This window comes from Rutidosis leptorrhynchoides, chromosome 7, assembly GCF_046630445.1.
Source record: "Rutidosis leptorrhynchoides isolate AG116_Rl617_1_P2 chromosome 7, CSIRO_AGI_Rlap_v1, whole genome shotgun sequence".
In the NCBI taxonomy this organism is placed as follows: Eukaryota; Viridiplantae; Streptophyta; class Magnoliopsida; order Asterales; family Asteraceae; genus Rutidosis; species Rutidosis leptorrhynchoides.
This window is the reverse complement of record NC_092339.1, coordinates 126,852,435-126,871,657: the sequence shown is the minus strand read 5'-3', so window position 1 is coordinate 126,871,657 and position 19,223 is coordinate 126,852,435.

The following is a 19,223-nucleotide window of genomic DNA, read 5'->3' as shown; positions in this document are numbered from 1 at the left end:
AGTTGATCAAATAAGTCGTCGATTCTCGGTAGTGGGTAGCGGTTCTTGATGGTAAGTTTGTTCAACTCTCGGTAGTCGATACACAACCTGAATGTACCATCTTTCTTCTTGACAAACAAAACATGAGCTCCCCATGGTGATGTGCTTGGTCGAATGAAACCACGCTCTAAAAGTTCTTGTAACTGACTTTGTAATTCTTTCATTTCGCTGGGTGCGAGTCTGTATGAAGCACGAGCTATTGGTGCAGCTCCTGGTACAACGTCTATTTGAAATTCAACGGATCGATGTGGGGGTAATCCCGGTAATTCTTTCGAAAATACATCGGGAAATTCTTTTGCAACGGGAACATCACTGATGTTCTTTTCTTCAGGTTTAACTTCCTCGATGTGTGCTAGAATGACGTAACAACCTTTTCTTATTAGATTTTGCGCCTTCAAACTACTAATAAGATTTAATTTCGCGTTGTTCTTTTCTCCGTACACCATTAAAGGTTTTCCTTTTTCACGCATAATGCGAATCGCATTTTTGTAACAAACGACCTCTGCTCTTACCTTTTTCAACCAGTCCATGCCAATTATTACATCAAAACTCCCTAACTCGACTGATATTAAATCAGTTTTAAACGTTTCATCCCCAAGTTTAATTTCTCTCTCCCGACATATATTATCTGCTGAAATTAATTTACCGTTTGCTAATTCGAGTAAAAATTTACTATCCAATGGCGTCAATGGGCAACTTAATTTAGCACAAAATTCTCTACTCATATAGCTTCTATCCGCACCCGAATCAAATAAAACATAAGCAGATTTATCGTCAATAAGAAACGTACCCGTAACAAGCTCCGGGTCTTCCTGTGCTTCTGCCGCATTAATATTGAAAACTCTTCCACGGCCCTGCCCATTAGTATTCCCCTGATTCGGGCAATTTCTAATAATGTGGTCCGGTTTTTCACATTTATAACAAACAGCGTTGGTATTACTTGCTCCGACACTATTCGTTTCGGCATTACTTGTTCCGAAATTATTTGTTCCTTTAGTTCTGTTAAACTTTGGTCCGTAGACCTCACACTTTGTCGCGCTATGACCATTTCTTTTACACCTGTTGCAAAATGTCGTGCAAAACCCCTGATGATTTTCTTCACACCTATGACATGGCTGTTTTTCGTTTTTGTTGCCGTTGTTGTTATTGAGGTTGTTGTTGGGATTGTTATTGTTGTTGAAACGGTTGTTGTAGTTGTTGTTGCTGTTGGGATGTTTGTTGTAGTTATTGTTAGGATTGCGGTTATTGTTGCGATTGTTGTTGCGGTTGTTGGGATAGTTGTTGCGATTGTGGTTGTAATTGTTGTTGTTGTTGTACTGGTGACTCTTGTCACCGTTTTCCTCCCACTTCCTCTTGAGTTGTTTCGTGTTGGCTTCTTCGGCCGCCTGCTCTTTAATTCTTCCCTCAATCTGATTTATGAGTTTATGAGCCATTCGGCTTGCCTTCTGTATAGAAGCGGGCTCGTGTGAACTCACATCTTCTTGAATCCTTACTGGTAACCCTTTAACAAACGCATCGATCTTCTCTTCTTCATCTTCGAATGCTCCTAAACACAATAGGCATAACTCTGTGAATTGTCGTTCATATGTGGTAACGTCGAACCCTTGTGTTTGTAACTCTGTAAGTTCTGCCTTGAGTTTATTGACTTTGTTTCTAGGATGGTACTGCTTGTTCATCAATTGCTTGAATGCCAACCACGGTAGTGCGTAAGCAGCATTTTGTCCTACCTGTTCAAGATAGGTGTTCCACCACGTTAATGCAGTACCTGTGAAGGTATGCGTAGCGTACTTAACTTTGTCCTCTTCAGTACACTTACTTATGGCAAACACCGATTCGACTTTCTCGGTCCACCGTTTCAATCCAATTGGTCCTTCGGTCCCATCAAATTCCAAAGGTTTGCAGGCAGTGAATTCTTTGTAGGAGCATCCTACATGATTTCTTGCGCCGTTAGCTGCATTGCTAGATTCAGAGTTATTGTTGGTATGTAGCGCAGCCTGTACTGCGGCTATGTTTGCAGCAAGAAAGGTACGAAATTCCTCTTCGTTCATATTCATGGTGTGTCGAGTAGTCGGTGCCATTTCCTTCAAAATAGCCAACTGAATCGAGTTAATCATACATAATATTAAGAGTAGTCAATAGTATTTCGTAGCATAATATGAACTCATTTATAAAAGCTTTTTCTTCATATTAGCGTTTTATAAGTTTAAATTCGGGTACTACCTACCCGTTAAGTTCATACTTAGTAGCTAATATACAATTCAAACTACAATCCATGTGAAAAACTGATTATAATAATATATCACATACAAATATTCTTCAAACTTACAACTTTGCTATATTACATATAACACGAAATATAGTACACTATGATACATGACAGTTTTGAAGATAAATCTAGTTAATACGCAAGTTGTTCAGCAAAGGAAATAAAGACACGTAATTCATAAGTCCAGAAACAAGTCATGCATTCTGGTTTTACTAAGACGACTTCCCATCCTTGGTCTTGTGGAAAATAACCGTTATGACCATTGGCTAGGCAGCATGTTGTAATGTCGTCAAAAGGACGAGGGTTTCGTAATGTCCAACAGCCCCGTAATAATCTAAAAACCTTGTTTCTCACCCCAACTACTGAATCCGTCACTTGTGGGAAGGTTTTATTTAAAAGTTGCAATCCGATGTTCTTTTTCTCACTTTGGTAAGAAGCGAACATCACTAACATGTAAGTATAACATGCTTCTTTACGTTGCATGTTAGAAGCTCTTTCTAATTCACGAAATCCTATGTTGGGATATGTTGAGTCAAAATAGGTTCTTAACCCGTAGCGTAAAATTGCATTTGGGTTCCCCGCATTTAATGCTTTAAAGAAAACACGGCGTAACTTACGGTCTCCCCAATGTGATATACCCCACCTATCAAAGGAAAGCCTTTTATAAACTAAGGCATTTCTGGAAAGTCTTTCAAATGTTTGACAATTTAATTTCGCCATAACTAAATGTGCTGATGAATTTTGACCGACTCTAGACAAGATTTCCTCAATCATATCCTCTGGTAGGTCTTCTAAAATATTCGGTTGTCTACCCTTAACGTCCATTTTGTTTTTATACTGTAAAATAGACAAGGATTAGATTCGTAAAAGATAATTAACAAACGATACAAGCAATTTTTACATAGAACATAAAAGTACAAGCGCACTACAATACATATAATACATAACATGATTACAACCCTCTAAACTGAATCACTGGTTTCTTCTTCTTCGGACTTGGTTCGTTTTCCTAATTTTCTAGGAATATATGGTGTTCCTCTAATACGAGCCGTCGTTTTCCATAATGGTTTAGAAAAACCTAGTGGTTTAGAGGTTCCCGGGTCATTGTTACATTTTAAGAAATACGGATGTTGCTGATACATATAAAGTTCATCGGGGTTGGAATCGCGTTTCTCTATTTTTATACCTTTTCCCTTATTATTTTCTTTCGCTTTATTAAATTGGGTCGAGGTAATTTCTATAACATCATCGGAATCCTCATCGGGATCCGATTCATCGGAAAATTGGTAATCTTCCTAATATTTTGCTTCCTCGGCGAAAACACCATTGACCATTATTAACTTTGGTCCGTTGGTTGAGGATTTTCTTTTATTTAATCGATTTACTATAGGTATCAATATTTCTTCCTCCGGAACATCTTCTTCTTCTGGTTCCTCCTCTTCCGATTCCTCCTCTTCTGGTTCCTCTTCTTCCGGTTCCTCCTCTTCCGGTTCCTCCTCTTCCGGTTCCTCTTCAAGAATTTGTGAATCTTTCCAAAATATATTCGACTCTTCATTATTATTAGGTGAATCAATGGGATTTGTACTAGAGGTAGACATCTATCACACAATATCAAAGACGTTAAGAAATTAATATATCACATAATATTTACATGTTAATAATATATAGTTTCCAACAAAAAATGTTAAGCAATCGTTTTTGAAGAAAAACACGGTCGAAGTCCAGACTCACAAATGCATCCTAACAAACTCGGTAAGACACACTAATGCAATTTTCTGGTTCTCTAAGACCAACGTTCGGATACCAACTGAAATGTCCCGTTCATATTGATTATAAACGTTCCATATTAATTGATTTCGTCGCGAGGTTTTGACCTCTATATGAGACGTTTTTCAAAGACTGCATTCATTTTTAAAACAACCATAACCTTTATTTTATCGATAAAGGTTTAAAAAGTATTACGTAGATTATTAAATAATGATAATCTAAAATATACTATTTACACACGACCATTACATAATGGTTTACAATAAGAATATATTACTTCAAAAATAAGTTTCTTGAATGCAGTTTTTACATAATATCATACAAGCATGGACTCCAAATCTTGTCCTTATTTTATTATGCAACAGCGGAAGCTCTTAATAATCACCTGAGAATAAACATGCTTAAAACGTCAACAAAAATGTTGGTGAGTTATAGGTTTAACCGATATATTATCAAATCATAATAATAGACCACAAGATTTCATATTTCAATATACATCCCATACATAGAGATAAAATTCATTCATATGGTGAACACCTGGTAAGCGACATTAACAAGATGCATATAAGAATATCCCCTATCATTCCGGGAAATCCTTCGGACATGATAAAAACCAATTCGAAGTACTAAAGCATCCGGTACTTTGGATGGGGTTCGTTAGGCCCAATAGATCGAAGTACTAAAGCATCCGGTACTTTGAATGGGGTTCGTTAGGCCCAATAGATCTATCTTTAGGATTCGCGTTAATTAGTAGATCGGTTTACTAATTCTTAGGCTACCAAGCAAAAGGGGCATATTCGGCTTCGATCATTCACCCATATAATGTAGTTTCATTTACTTGTGTCTATTTCGTAAAATATTTATAAAACTGCATGTATTCTCATCCCAAAATATTAGATTTTAAAAGTGAGACTATAACTCACTTTTACAGATTTTTACTTCGTCGGGAAGTAAGACTTGGCCACTGGTCGATTCACGAACCTATAACAAATATGTACATATATATCAAAGTATGTTCAAAATATATTTACAACATTTTTAATACGTTTTACTGTTTTAAATTTATTAAGTCAGCGGTCCTCGTTAGTAACCTACAACTAGTTGTCCACAGTTAGATGTACAGAAATAAATCAATATATATTATCTTGAATCAATCCACGACCCATTGTATACACGTGTCAGGCTAGATCACAACTCAAAGTATATATATTTTTGGAATCAACCTCAACTCTGTATAGCTAACTCCAACATTACTGCATATAGAGTGTCTATGGTTGTTCCAAATAATATATATACATGGGTCGATATGATATGTCAAAACATTTGCATACGTGTCTATGGTATCTCAAGATTACATAATATATTAGAATACATGTATAATACAATATAAGTTAGCTAAGATATGATTTGTATAGAATTGTTAATATTTTCCGTAGCTACAACAATCAAAAATATCCAATCTTGTTTTACCCATAACTTCTTCGTTTTAAATCCGATTTGAGTGAATAAAATTTCTATGGTTTCATATTGAACTCTATTTTATGAATCTAAACATAAAAAGTATAGGTTTATAGTCGTAAATATAAGTTACAAGTCATTTTTATAAAGGTAGTCATTTCAGTCGAAAGAACGACGTCTAGATGACCATTTTGGAAAACATACTTCCACTTTGAGTTTAACCATGATTTTTGAATATAGTTTCATGTTCATAAGAAAAATCATTTTCCCAGAAGAATAACTTTTAAATCAAAGTTTATCATAGTTTTTAATTAACTAACCCAAAACAGCCCGCGGTGTTACTACGACGGCGTATATCCGGTTTTACGGTGTTTTTCGTGTTTTCCAGTTTTAAATCATTAAGTTAGAATATCATATAGATATAGAACATGTGTTTAGTTGATTTTAAAATTCAAGTTAAAAGGATTAACTTTTGTTTGCGAACAAGTTTAGAATTAACTAAACTATGTTCTAGTGATTACATGTTCAAATCTTCGAATAAGATAGTTTTATATGTATGAATCGAATGATGTAATGAACATCATTACTACCTCAAGTTTAGTAGGTAAACCTACTGGAAGTGACAAGAAATGATCTAGCTTCAAAGAATCTTGGATGGCTTGAAAGTTCTTGAAGTAGAATCATGACACAAAAACAAGTTCAAGTAAGATTATCACTCGAATTAAGATAGTTATAGTTATATGAACTAAATCAAAGTTTGTATATGAGTATTACCTTGATTTAGAATGATATATTACTGTAAACAACAAGGATTTCTTGAGGTTAGATGATCACTTTACAAGATTGGAAGTGAGATAGTAAACTTGGAAGTATTCTTGATTTTATGAAACTAGAACTTGTAGAATTTATGAAGAACACTTAGAACTTGAAGATGGAACTTGAGAGAGATTAATTAGATGAAAAAAATTGAATAATGAAAGTGTTTGTAGGTGTTTTTGGTTGTTGGTATATGGATTAGATATAAAGGATATGTAATTTTATTTTCATGTAAATAAGTCATGAATGATTACTAATATTTTTGTAATTTTATGAGATATTTCATGCTAGTTGCCAAATGATGGTTCCCACATGTGTTAGGTGACTCACATGGGCTACTAAGAGCTGATCATTGGAGTGTATATACCAATAGTACATACATTTAGAAGCTGTGTATTGTACGAGTACGAGTACGGGTGCATACGAGTAGAATTGTTGATGAAATTGAACGAGGATATAATTGTAAGAATTTTTTTTAAGTAGAAGTATTTTGATAAGTGTCTTGAAGTCTTTCAAAAGTGTATGAATACATATTAAAACACTACATGTATATACATTTTAACTGAGTCGTTAAGTCATCGTTAGTCGTTACATGTAAATGTTGATTTGAAACCTTTAAGTTAACGATCTTGTTAAATGTTGTTAACTCAATGTTTATTATATCTAATGAGATGTTAAATTATTATATTATCATGATATTATGATATATTAATATATCTTAATATGATATATATACATTTAAATGTCGTTTCAACGATAATCGTTACATATATGTCTCGTTTCGAAATCCTTAAGTTAGTAGTCTTATTTTTACATATGTAGTTCATTGTTAATATACATAATGACATGTTTACTTATCATTTATCATGATTAAACATAGTGTAACAATATCTTAATATGATTCATATGTAATTAGTAAGGCGTTGTTATAACGGTAATCGTTATATATATCGTTTCGAGTTTCTTAATTCAATAAACACAATTTTATGTATATAACTCATTGTTAAAATACCTAATGAGATACTTACTTATCATAATACATGTTAACTATATATATAATCATATATATGTCATCATATAGTTTTTACAAGTTTTAACGTTCGTGAATCACCGGTCAACTTGGGTGGTCAACTGTCTATATGAAACCTATTTCAATTAATCAAGTCTTAACAAGTTTGATTGCTTAACATGTTGGAAACACTTAATCATGTAAATATCAATTTTATTTAATATATATAAACATGGAAAAGTTCGGGTCACTACAACTTGTTCTTCGTGTAAGGATGCTCCATCTAGGCAACCTAATCAGGTTCCTGGTGTTTCTGCTGAAGTGAAAGAATATGGGAATAAGTTGGGGTTAAAGTGGAAGCAAAAAGCTTCCATCATGTAAGTTCTGATTGTTCTGATTTCGTTTGTTTATTTTTCCTATGAAGATTATTGCCTTTAACATTAGGGGTTTTGGGTTCGGGTCTAAGGAGGATAAATCGGGGTATCTTAGGAAATTAATTGCGAAGGAAAAACCATCACTGCTAGCTTTGCAAGAAACAAAATTGAAAACTATGAATCGTGATTGGGTGTGTTCAATTTGGGGTTCGGATGGGTGTGATTTCATTCAAAAGGAAATGGTGGGTAAATCGGGGAGGGGGGGGGGAAATTAATTGTCTGGGATACGCATGAATTCTTGGCTGACTCTGTTTTGAGGGGTGATTTCACTATCAGGATTAAGGGTAAATAGGTTCATTCGGGATTAGAATGTAACATTATAAACATTTATGGGCCTCATGATGATGATGGGAAGAAAAAACTTTGGGTTGAATTGTCGAACATGTTAATTTCTGATTCTAATGTTGCTTGGGTTTTTTGTGGTGATTTTAACGAGGTACGGAATGAGATCGAGAGATTCAACTGCGAGTTCATCAAGCATAGGGCGAAATGGTTTAACGAGTTCATTGTTGATAATAGCTTGGTTGAGATTCCGATGTCGGGTCGTATATTTACCCGGGTTAGCGATGACGGGTTAAAGTTTAGTAAACTTGACCGCTTCCTTGTAACGGATAGTTTTTTATACCCTTGGAAAGATCTAACAGCAACAGTGTTGGACCGTCACCTCTCGGATCACTGTGTTATTGTCTTGAAGGATGAAGAGAGAAACTTGATGTGCGTAGAGGTGTATACGAAATAGTTATATATTTGTTATGAAATACTATTAAATACGATACAATTTTACACAAGTTATTTATTTATTTATAGAGTGGATATACCTAAACCTTGCTACAACACTTATAGGCAGTGTACCTAATCGTACAGTAGTGTAGTTTTTAGTAAGTCCGGTTCGTTCAACAGGGAGCTAGCCAAGTTTAACGCTATATTTTTAAAACTATATTTGTATAAATATAAATATAAATATAAGTAGTATTATTATTATAAAAGGGGGTTTTTACCGTTTAATGACCGGTTTGTCGATTTCAAAACTTTAGTCGCAGTTAAAACCTAATGTAAAATATTAAATATATAAAAGACTTAATTTAAAGCGTAAAGTAAATAACAATAATTAAAGTGCGATAAATTAAAGTACGATAAATAAAATGACAATAAATAAAATTGTGATAATTAAAAAGTGCAATAATTAAAATGACAATAAATTAAAGTGCGATAATTAAAAGTGCAATTAAATATGAAATAAAGGAATTATGCTTATTTAAACTTCCGTAATCATGATGTTTGACGTGTTGATTTTAGTTTATTACCATGGGTTAATTGTCCTTTGTCCTGGATTATTCAATATGTCCATCTGGTTTTTGTCCATAACAGTCCACCAGTCATAAATATAAAGTGCGAGTGTCCTCGTCAAATTATCCTTATATCTGAAGTCAAATATTCCAACTAATTGGGGATTTAAACTATAATTACACTAATTTTCCTTGTATATAATTCACCCCTGTTTTAATAAGTCCATTGACTATTAATCCATTCCCGTGTCCGGTTAAATGAACGATTATTAGTATTTATAAATATCCCGCCCATCGTGTCCGATCGAGTGTATGTGGTTATTTATAGGTACGTCCAATTGTAAATCTTTATATTAAATTAACAAACTATCATTTAATTAAACAAATATAAAGCCCATTAATAGCCCATAGTATAATTTCCACAAGTGTCGTTCTTTTGTCCAAACCCCAATTATGGTACAAAGCCCAATTACCCCGTCTTTAATATTTAGCCCAACATCACGATTACTTCAATTTAAATAAGCATAATAATAACTTAACTACGAGACATTAATTTAAAAAGGTTGAACATAACTTACAATGATTAATAATAGCGTAGCGTTACACGGACAAAATTTCGACTTACACCCTTACAGCATTCGCTAACATACCCTTATTATTATTAAAATTATAATTATATTATATTATATATATATATATATATATATATATATATATATATATATATATATATATATATATATATATATGTATATATTACGTGAGATAGAGAGATAGAGAAAAGATGTCTTTTTTCAACTATCCGTGAATTGATATTTATAGCCAAAAAATGCACTGTACGGAGGTTGAATATGTGGTGGAAATTGGTTGAAAGTTTGGTGTAGCTTTGGATCCAATATTCATCCGTTCATTTGTAATTCAACCAATATTGTATATTATTATTATTATTATAATATTATTATTGTTATTAATTATATATATATATTATATTATATTCTTGTACATAGTTGACTTGTAATTTTAGGTCCGTTGTCTCGTACGTTGATACTCGGTTTATGTCTCGGTTCCGGATTTTCGAACGCCTTTTCGTATGCTTAGATATCTTGTACTTTGCGTTTCGCGGCTTGTACTCTTGTCATTTTTAGACGTTATTCATCAATAAATTGAACCACTTGGATTGTATCTTGTACATTTGAGCTTTTTGGTCATTTGCGTCTTCAAATCTTCGTTTTCTTCTTTTGTCTTCGCACTTATTTATTTAAACGATTATTACATAAAAATAAAACAATAGTAACTAAAAGCTTTACATATTGGAAGGATATTGATACTAAATATATATTCATTTAGAGCACTATCAAATATCCCCACACTTGAACGTTGCTTGTCCTCAAGCAATACAGAACTTGAAATTAAATCACACTTCACTCGAATCAATTTTTATTCTCACACTTTATACATCAGTGATTTTGATACGGCGGTATAAACAATGATAGTAACAATATGGTTTACAGTCCCACATGACTATGAAAATTTAGATCCTTTAAGGAAATTGGATCTTTATGAAAATATTTGATCTTTTGAAAATTCATTCTAGCTTTTACCCTAGATAAGTTTTCCGGAATAACCCTTCACCGGTGTTTCTAAAATGTTTTTGTGGGTTGTGTGGGTTTTAGATTTGAAAATTTTAGCTCAAAACTTACGATTTTGTGTCACCCACTTGCTAACCTTGTATTAGGAAAGCAACACGTCCAGTATACTTGCTCCGTATATTACCTTTCGGTAAACTACCATCCGGTTGTAAAGGAAAGCGATGAACAAGCAACTGTTAAGGCAATGTCTAATGATATGCAGTTAATCATGGTCTATAACGTGTCAGATGCAATTACTATCCTTTGTAGGAGCAATAGTAAAGATCACCCTATAATTTTTTGGTCTGGCACAAGGTCCTGTCTTTGACCATGCAATGCAACCACCGTTCTTACGGTTGACACCCGATTTGGTTCAGGTGACCTAATGAATTCCAGGTGAATTCCTAGGATTTTACGTTCAATGGTAATGAACGTATTGAAAATAGGTTTTCAGAAAACAAATTGGTTTGTAATTTTGATCAAAATATTTTCTTGTTCAAGCTCGAGTTTAGATATCATCGAATTCCATGAGTTTGTAATTCTCAATCTTTAAGGTCAATCTCAAGAATTGAGTAATATCAGGCTTAAAAGCTGATTTTTAATCTTTAAGGAGATTATCCTTTCTGGGGGTCTGATTCATTAGTCTTATCAAGCTAATTTGTACGGCGTCCTCCCCATTTTACGAGACAGATCCTCTCATGGTTAGGATAAGTCTGACCACTTGGCGATCCTGTTTGATGTTGAGGTCCGTGGATTTCCAGCTGATTTTCGAGAAAACTTTTCAAGGTTTTTCGTAGACTCTACAACTGGTCTGGATGACAACTTCTTGACCTAAATCATGAAGCGCATTTCTTTTTCGGAAGACTTTACTTCCTTTTAATGATGGAATTGATTCATCATGTAGATCCATCTTTTCTTTCAATGTATTACAATAAACCGGGTAAAACAGTTAATTTAGTTCAAAACAAAAGCACCTGCAATAACTTTACAGAAACATGTGAAAGATAGTTTTTAATTGAATAACTTGGTACATTCTCCCCACACTTGGCTTTTATTTATCTCTTTCTTTGCCTTTTTATTCTCCTTTATTTCATTTTAAATGAATTCAAGCGTTTTGAGTTGTTTCTCAATTTATGTCCTTTCCGAGGTAACAATAATTTCAGTGTTAACACCTAGTTTTATCGTTCATAAATATGTATACACATGATTTTGAGTTCATTTATTTGAAAATTTTGAAAATTTTTACTAGAAATGGGTAGTCAGTATATAAGACTAGGGCTGTTCTTTATTATCAGAGAGCACTAGATTCTAATACGACTACTGCGTTACTAGTATTTTTAATGATAACCAAGTGTTTTTAAAAAAAAAATTTAAAAAAATCCGAAAGAATTTAACCCCTTCTCACACTTAAGATCTTGCAATGCCCTCATTTGCAAGAAATCAGTAGCAATTTAAATTATTGAGGGTGAGTAGCGTAGAAAAATGATTAAATTTTAACAAAGTTTTCAAACATATTGGATTTTTTTATTATTTTTATTTTTTTTAAAATCTTTAACTTATAAAATAAATAATTAATTAATTTTAAAATTTTGTTTCGTTCTATAATGAGGGCGTTTCGGTACGTTACCTAGTCCGTTCCTCGACAAAATTTTAAAATTTGTCATTTTAAAGCGTTTGTTTTAAAAGCAAAGATTTTTTGGTTTTTTTTTGGTTTTCTTTTTGTATACTTTAAATTAATAAGATTAAAAATAATGATAACAAAACTTCTCGTCCCGTCCTTGGGTAAAGCAATTTCGGTTCAACGATCTAGTCTTCAACTCACGACGAATTTTAAATATCAAATTTTTAACTTAATAAAATAAAGTAAATTTTTGTTTTTAAATTCACACCAAACTTAAATTTAAAATGCATAAAATTAAAAATTAATTAATATTAATTTTACAAACTTATATTAAAAATATTAATTTTTAAAATATTTAAAAACTTAAATATTTTGATTTAAAAAGATTTACAATATTAATTTAATATTTATATATTAATTTTAAAAACATGGTAAAAATTAAAATTAAAAATCTTTTTGGTCTTTTATCCCACTTTAATCAATCAAAAATTATCAAAAATATACGCCCCTCTTTTCGGTAAAGTAATTTTGGTTCGATAACCTAGTTTTACTCCTGACGAATTTTTAAAATATTTTGGGTTGATTGATTAAAGATATTTATACCTTAAGAATAAACGGTAAATTTCGCAGTGATGTAATAAATTTTTGTATGATATCAATAATTTCGGTTACGCATACCTAATTTTATTGAATACCAATTTAATACTTTATAGCGAATGATTCAGCGTTTATTATCAAAAGGTTAAAAGCAATAAAAATAAAAATAAAAACTGTACATACTTACCTGTGAGAAAGAATTCTCAGAGACCTGCTTTAGCCGACTCATAGGAGAGTCGTGTGATTTGGTTCTCCATAGCTACATATGTGTAACCTTAATTCTTCAATATCTTTTCTTCTAAACATATGAACGGTCCTTCTCTGCATAGAGTAACAAATTCGGTATTTGAATATGTTTGATTATTTGAACATTTACCTTCGTGTGACCATTTTCCGCATTTATAACATCTTTCAAGGTGTTGTGGTCTTCTTTTTGTTGCGAATTTTGATTTTCCTTTACCAAAATATATCTTATGATGATCTTTCCTGAGTTCTTTTCTTACTCCGTCCATTTTGCCTCTTATGAAGGATACCAGTTCACTCAGAAGTGTGTCATTATTACGTTTAGTAATCATAGCGTGTAGTATTAGACCATGGTTCAGATCAAAGGAATTCTTCATCTCGTAAAACCTAAAAAAAATAAAAATTCAGAATGGGGGGAGAAGACTAGTTCTTTAGGGTCTGCTAGGGAAAGACCATTCGGATTCCATTCTCGAAAACTATACGAAAACAGAATATCTAACTCTAATAGAAATATATATTACCCTAAAAAGATTCGAACCTTCCCACACTTAGTTAGCTGTGGTGTCGAAATTGTGATTAACTTCATCTTCAACTTCCATCGGACTATCTATGTAATGTTTAACTCTGTGACCATTAACCTTAAATTCAATCCCATTTGAATTTATTAATTCTACTGTTCCGTACGGGAAAACTCTTTTAACTATGAATGGTCCAGACCATCTTGATTTCAATTTTCCAGGAAATAGCTTGAATCGTGAATTGAAAAGAAGAACTATGTCTCCTTCTTTAAATTCTTTTGAACTTCTGATTCTTTTATCATGCCATTTCTTCGTTCTTTCCTTATAGATTAACGAATTTTCGTATGCTTCATTTCTTAATTCTTCTAATTCGTTTAGTTAGCTCAACCGTAGGCGTCCAGCTTCATGTAAATCAAGATTATATGTCTTCAAAGCCCAAAATGCTTTGTGTTCAATTTCTATGAGAAGATGACATGCTTTTCCGTAAACGAGTCTAAAAGGTGTGGTTCCAATTGGAGTTTTGTAGGCTGTTCAAAAAGCCCAGAGTGCATCCTCCAATTTCATGGACCATTCCTTCGGATTTGATCCTACGATTTTCTCTAGAATACGTTTAAAAGCTCGGTTGGTATTTTTAACTTGTCCACTTGTTTGTGGATGATAAGCGGTTGAGATTTTATGAGTTACTCCATATCTTTTGAGAACTTTCTCAAGTTGATTGTTACAAAAATGAGTACCCCGATCGCTTATTAAAGCTTTCGGTGTTCCAAACCTTGCAAAAATACATTTTAAGAAGTTGACTACAACTCGTGCATCGTTAGTTGGGAGAGCTTGTGCTTCCGCCCATTTAGATACATAATCAATGGCAACGAGAATGTAGAGATTATTATGAGATTTTGGAAATGGACCCATAAATTCAATACCCCAAACGTCAAATACTTCACATACTTGAATGACATTTTGTGGCATTTCATCACGTTGACTTATTTTTTGGGCCCTTTGACAAGCATCACAGGATTTGCAAAGAAGGTGTGCGTCTTTAAAAATTGTAGGCCAATAGAATCCATCATCGTAAACTTTTCTTGCTGTGAGTTGAGGCCCATATGCCCTCCGGTTGGTCCTGTGTGACAATGGTTTAAGATTTGACTGGCTTCATCCCCGAATACACATCGGCGTATTATTCCATCTGGACAACTTTTAAACAAATGTGGATCTTCCCAGAAATAGTGTTTTATATCACTAAAGAATTTCTTTCGTTTTTGGTACGATAATCCTTTTTCAAGGAATCCACATACTAAGTAGTTTGCATAGTCTGCAAACCATGGAATTTCACTATAATCTATCTTCAATAGATATTCATTAGGAAAGTTATCTTGTATAGCCGATTCATTTAGAACTTCTAATTCAGGATTTTCAAAACGAGAAAAATGATCAGCTGCGAGATTTTCTGCTCTCTTTTTATCTCGGATTTCAATATCGAACTCTTGTAAGAGTAAGATCCAATGGATTAATCGTGGTTTAGCATCTTGTTTTGAAAATAGGTATCTTAGAGCAGAATGGTCGGTATAGACCACCGTTTTAGCTAGAACGAGATATGAACGAAATTTGTCAAAAGCAAAGACAATAGCAAGGAGTTCTTTTTCAGTAGTTGTGTAATTCGTTTGTGCTCCATGTAACGTCATACTAGCGTAATAAATAGGTTGAAATCATTTTTCAATCCTTTGTCCTAAAACGGCTCCTATTGCAAAATCACTTGCATCGCACATGAGTTCAAATGGTAGATTCCAATTTGGAGTTATCATGATCGGCGCATTAGTGAGTTTTTCTTTAAGAATATTAAAAGATTTGATGCATTCATCTGAAAAGATGAATGGAGCATCCTTTTCTAGGAGTTTATTCATAGGAGTGGCAATTTTAGAAAAATCTTTTATGAAACGTCGGTAAAAACTGGCATGCCCTAGAAAACTCCTAACTCCTCTAACATTGGTGGGATGTGAAAGTTTAGCAATTACATATACTTTAGCTCTATCCACTTCAATTCCTTCCTTTGAAATTTTATGACCAAGAACGATGCCTTCTTTAACCATAAAATGACATTTCTCCCAATTAAGAACTAGATTTGATTGTTCGCATCTAATAAGCATTCGTTCATGATTAACTAGACATGTTTCAAAAGTATCACCAAAGACTGAAAAATCATAAATGAAAACTTCCATGCATTCTTCTATCATGTCGTGAAAAATCGCCATCATGCACCTTTGAAAGGTTGCAGGGGCATTGCTGTCCTAACCCGTCCTAAACCATAAGGACAAATATAATAACATATGATTTCATTGTGAGGTATTGACCTCTATATGTGACATTTTTCAAAGAAAACTGCATTTGTTTTTACAATACAAACCATAACTTTTATTAAAAATACAAAGTTTAAACAACATAATAATGATTATCGTTTAGCGATAATCTTAGCCTTATAAACTTTACATGTGATGATAACAACATGATTTCCAACGTATTTTACATTACAACTTCTCCGATATTCAGTTTTATTTTTGACACAAATATGCATACTCAAGATCTTGCTTAAATTCAACATGTTGCAGCGGAAGCTTTTAGTTATCACCTGAGAATAAACATGCTTAAAACGTCAACATAAAGTTGGTGAGATATAGGTTTAATGCCGGCGGCGTTATAAATATAGACCACAAGATTTCATATATAAACGTTTTAATAAAAATATTCTAAGTTGTTGAGCATTTGATAACCATACTTAACATTTAATCAACGTCTCATATTCCCTTTATTAAGAAATCTTACTACACCGTACCAAGTGTAGTCACCGAAACGAAGTACTGTGCAACCATTGAATACTGGTCGTCCAGTCCGGTTGGGGTTGTCAGGCCCGATAGATCTATCAACAGGATTCGCGTTTACAATACCTTATGTAAATAGTAGTTACCAAGTTACAGGGAAGTATGCCAGTGGTACAACTCAACGTAGAATATATATTTTTAATCACTTGTGTCCATAACGTAAATCATAAAATGCATGTATTCTCATCCCGAAATATTTAGAGTTTAAAAGTGGGACTATATACTCACCTTTGCCTTGAAGGTATTTAACACGACTTGGTCTCCGATAGATATCACGAACCTAACCATATATATAATATATCAACATATTTTCTTTTCAAGTAATCGTTACATATATATATATATATATATATATATATATATATATATATATATATATATATATATATATATATATATATATATATATATACTTTTAATACTTTTAATATTTTCTTAGTCCGTAGTTAGCAGTCTGTTGTTAATGGTCCATAATTAGTTGCTCAATAAAATAAATAAAGACCCCATCGTATTCGTATTGATCAGAATTAATCTCGACCCATGGTACCATGTTGTCAAATGACGTGTTGCGTACATAAAGTACCGTATTGTCAAATGACGTGTTGCGTACAATCATGAGGTCTTATGATTAATCTTCTCGTGTTGTTTACGGGTGGTCCTGAAATATATAAAATCAAATCATAAGTATAAAACATAGCAAAAATATGATTAGTTTAGTTTTACTCCAATTAATTTCGTAGCTAAACTAGCTTCGGATACCCGATTTTGTTTTAAGGTGTTCTTTGTAAAAACAAGTTGTATCTTGTTAAGTTAGCATATCATTATGATATATTACAGGTCTTGAAGTATTTTAAAATTCAAGTTAGAAGGATCAATTTAGTTTGCGAATAAGTTTGAAATCATTCAAACCATGTTCTTGTTGTTATAATTTATAACTCAAAATAAGATAGCTATATAAATATGAATCAAATAAGATTATGAATAAGGTTACTACCTCAGGTTACTTGGATAAAGCTACTGGAAAAGATAAGAAAAATCTTGGAATCAAAAGAGTGGTGGAGTGGGATTGAAAGATTGGAAGTAATCTCCTTGAAATCGGATGACTATATTGATACGTTCTTGAGTAGGTACATGAAGAGAGATTAGGGAGTGAATTAACTTGAAAGAAAATTGGAAATGAAATTGTATGTGTGTGTGTGTGCAAAATGATGTGATTATGGGATGGATATATAGGAGATTTAGTTTGTTTTCTTGCATATAAGTCATACATGAGGTTAAATGGTTGGTTCCCACATGTAACATCATGTCTAGTGGCTGATCATTGGAGTTTATTGTTGGTATATACTAATAGTAAATACGTATACAAGCTGGGTATGATACGGTTACATATACCCTAGATATACTTGTAGAAATTTTGAGGAAACGGAACGAGAATTCAAATATGGACGGGTTTATAACTGTAAAAGAGGCTCAAAACCGGGCTTTTATTTTGGGTCAAACCGGGCCAAAATAAAATTTTAAGACATTTTTAATAAAGCAATGCTAGCCCAAAAAAAAAAAATTCCAAGCTGACCTGACAGCTCGACCCCAGCCAGGGGCTCTGCCCCTTGGACCCCGCCAGGGTTGCCACCCCTTGGACCCCGCTATTGGGGGCGCTGCCCCCGAACCCCCGTCATGATCAAGATAAGTTCAAACAAGTGTGCACTCCACACTTTCCCAAACTTGTTCGCTATTTATCAAGATTATTTTGGTTAACAAATTAATCCCATTACACTTAAATCATATTGGTGACATAAATCACCAACACATTATAGATTATAAGTATATATGTCAAAGAATGTTACATATAGTTATCGTTTTGAAAACTTAAGTTAGTGATCTCAAAATATACCTATAACTCATTGTTGTTAGTACACAATGAGACGTTAAACCATCCTTAAATCATGTTAAATATGTATAGATATGTATATATACATAATCGTATAATTATCGTGTGTTATATAGTTCGTGATATCATCGGTCAAATTGGACGGTCAAACGTTGTGTAAAACTCTTTTCAAAAACATAAGTCTCAACAATTTGGATTGCTTATCATGTTGGTAAGGTTTAACTTATGTAAATATTAATCTCATAAGTATAAAATGATCGGAAAAATCCGGGTCATTACAATTGCAAAGTCCAAATGGCATGCGTTTGTAAGCAAAAGTACCATAAGGGCACGTGAATGTGGTTTTCTCTTGATCCTCGGGTGCTATTGGAATTTGAAAGTATCCGGAGAAACCGTCAAGAAAACAATAGTAACTATTTCCGGCTAATCTTTCCAACATTTGATCAATGAAAGGTAAGGGAAAGTGATCTTTTCTGGTGGCATCATTTAATTTTCTATAATCAATACAAACACGCCATCCTGTTACAGTCCTAGTAGGAATAAGCTCATTTTTCTCATTTGTGATGACAGTCATGCCACCCTTCTTAGGTACGCATTGAACTGGGCTTACCCATGGACTATCAGAAATTGGATAAATTAAACCTGCATCGAGCAGTTTAATAATTTCTTTCTTAACAACATCTTGCATATTAGGATTTAGTCTTCGTTGGCGTTGCACATACGTTTTATGACCTTCTTCCATAAGGATTTTATGTGTGCAATACGAAGGACTTATGCCTTTAA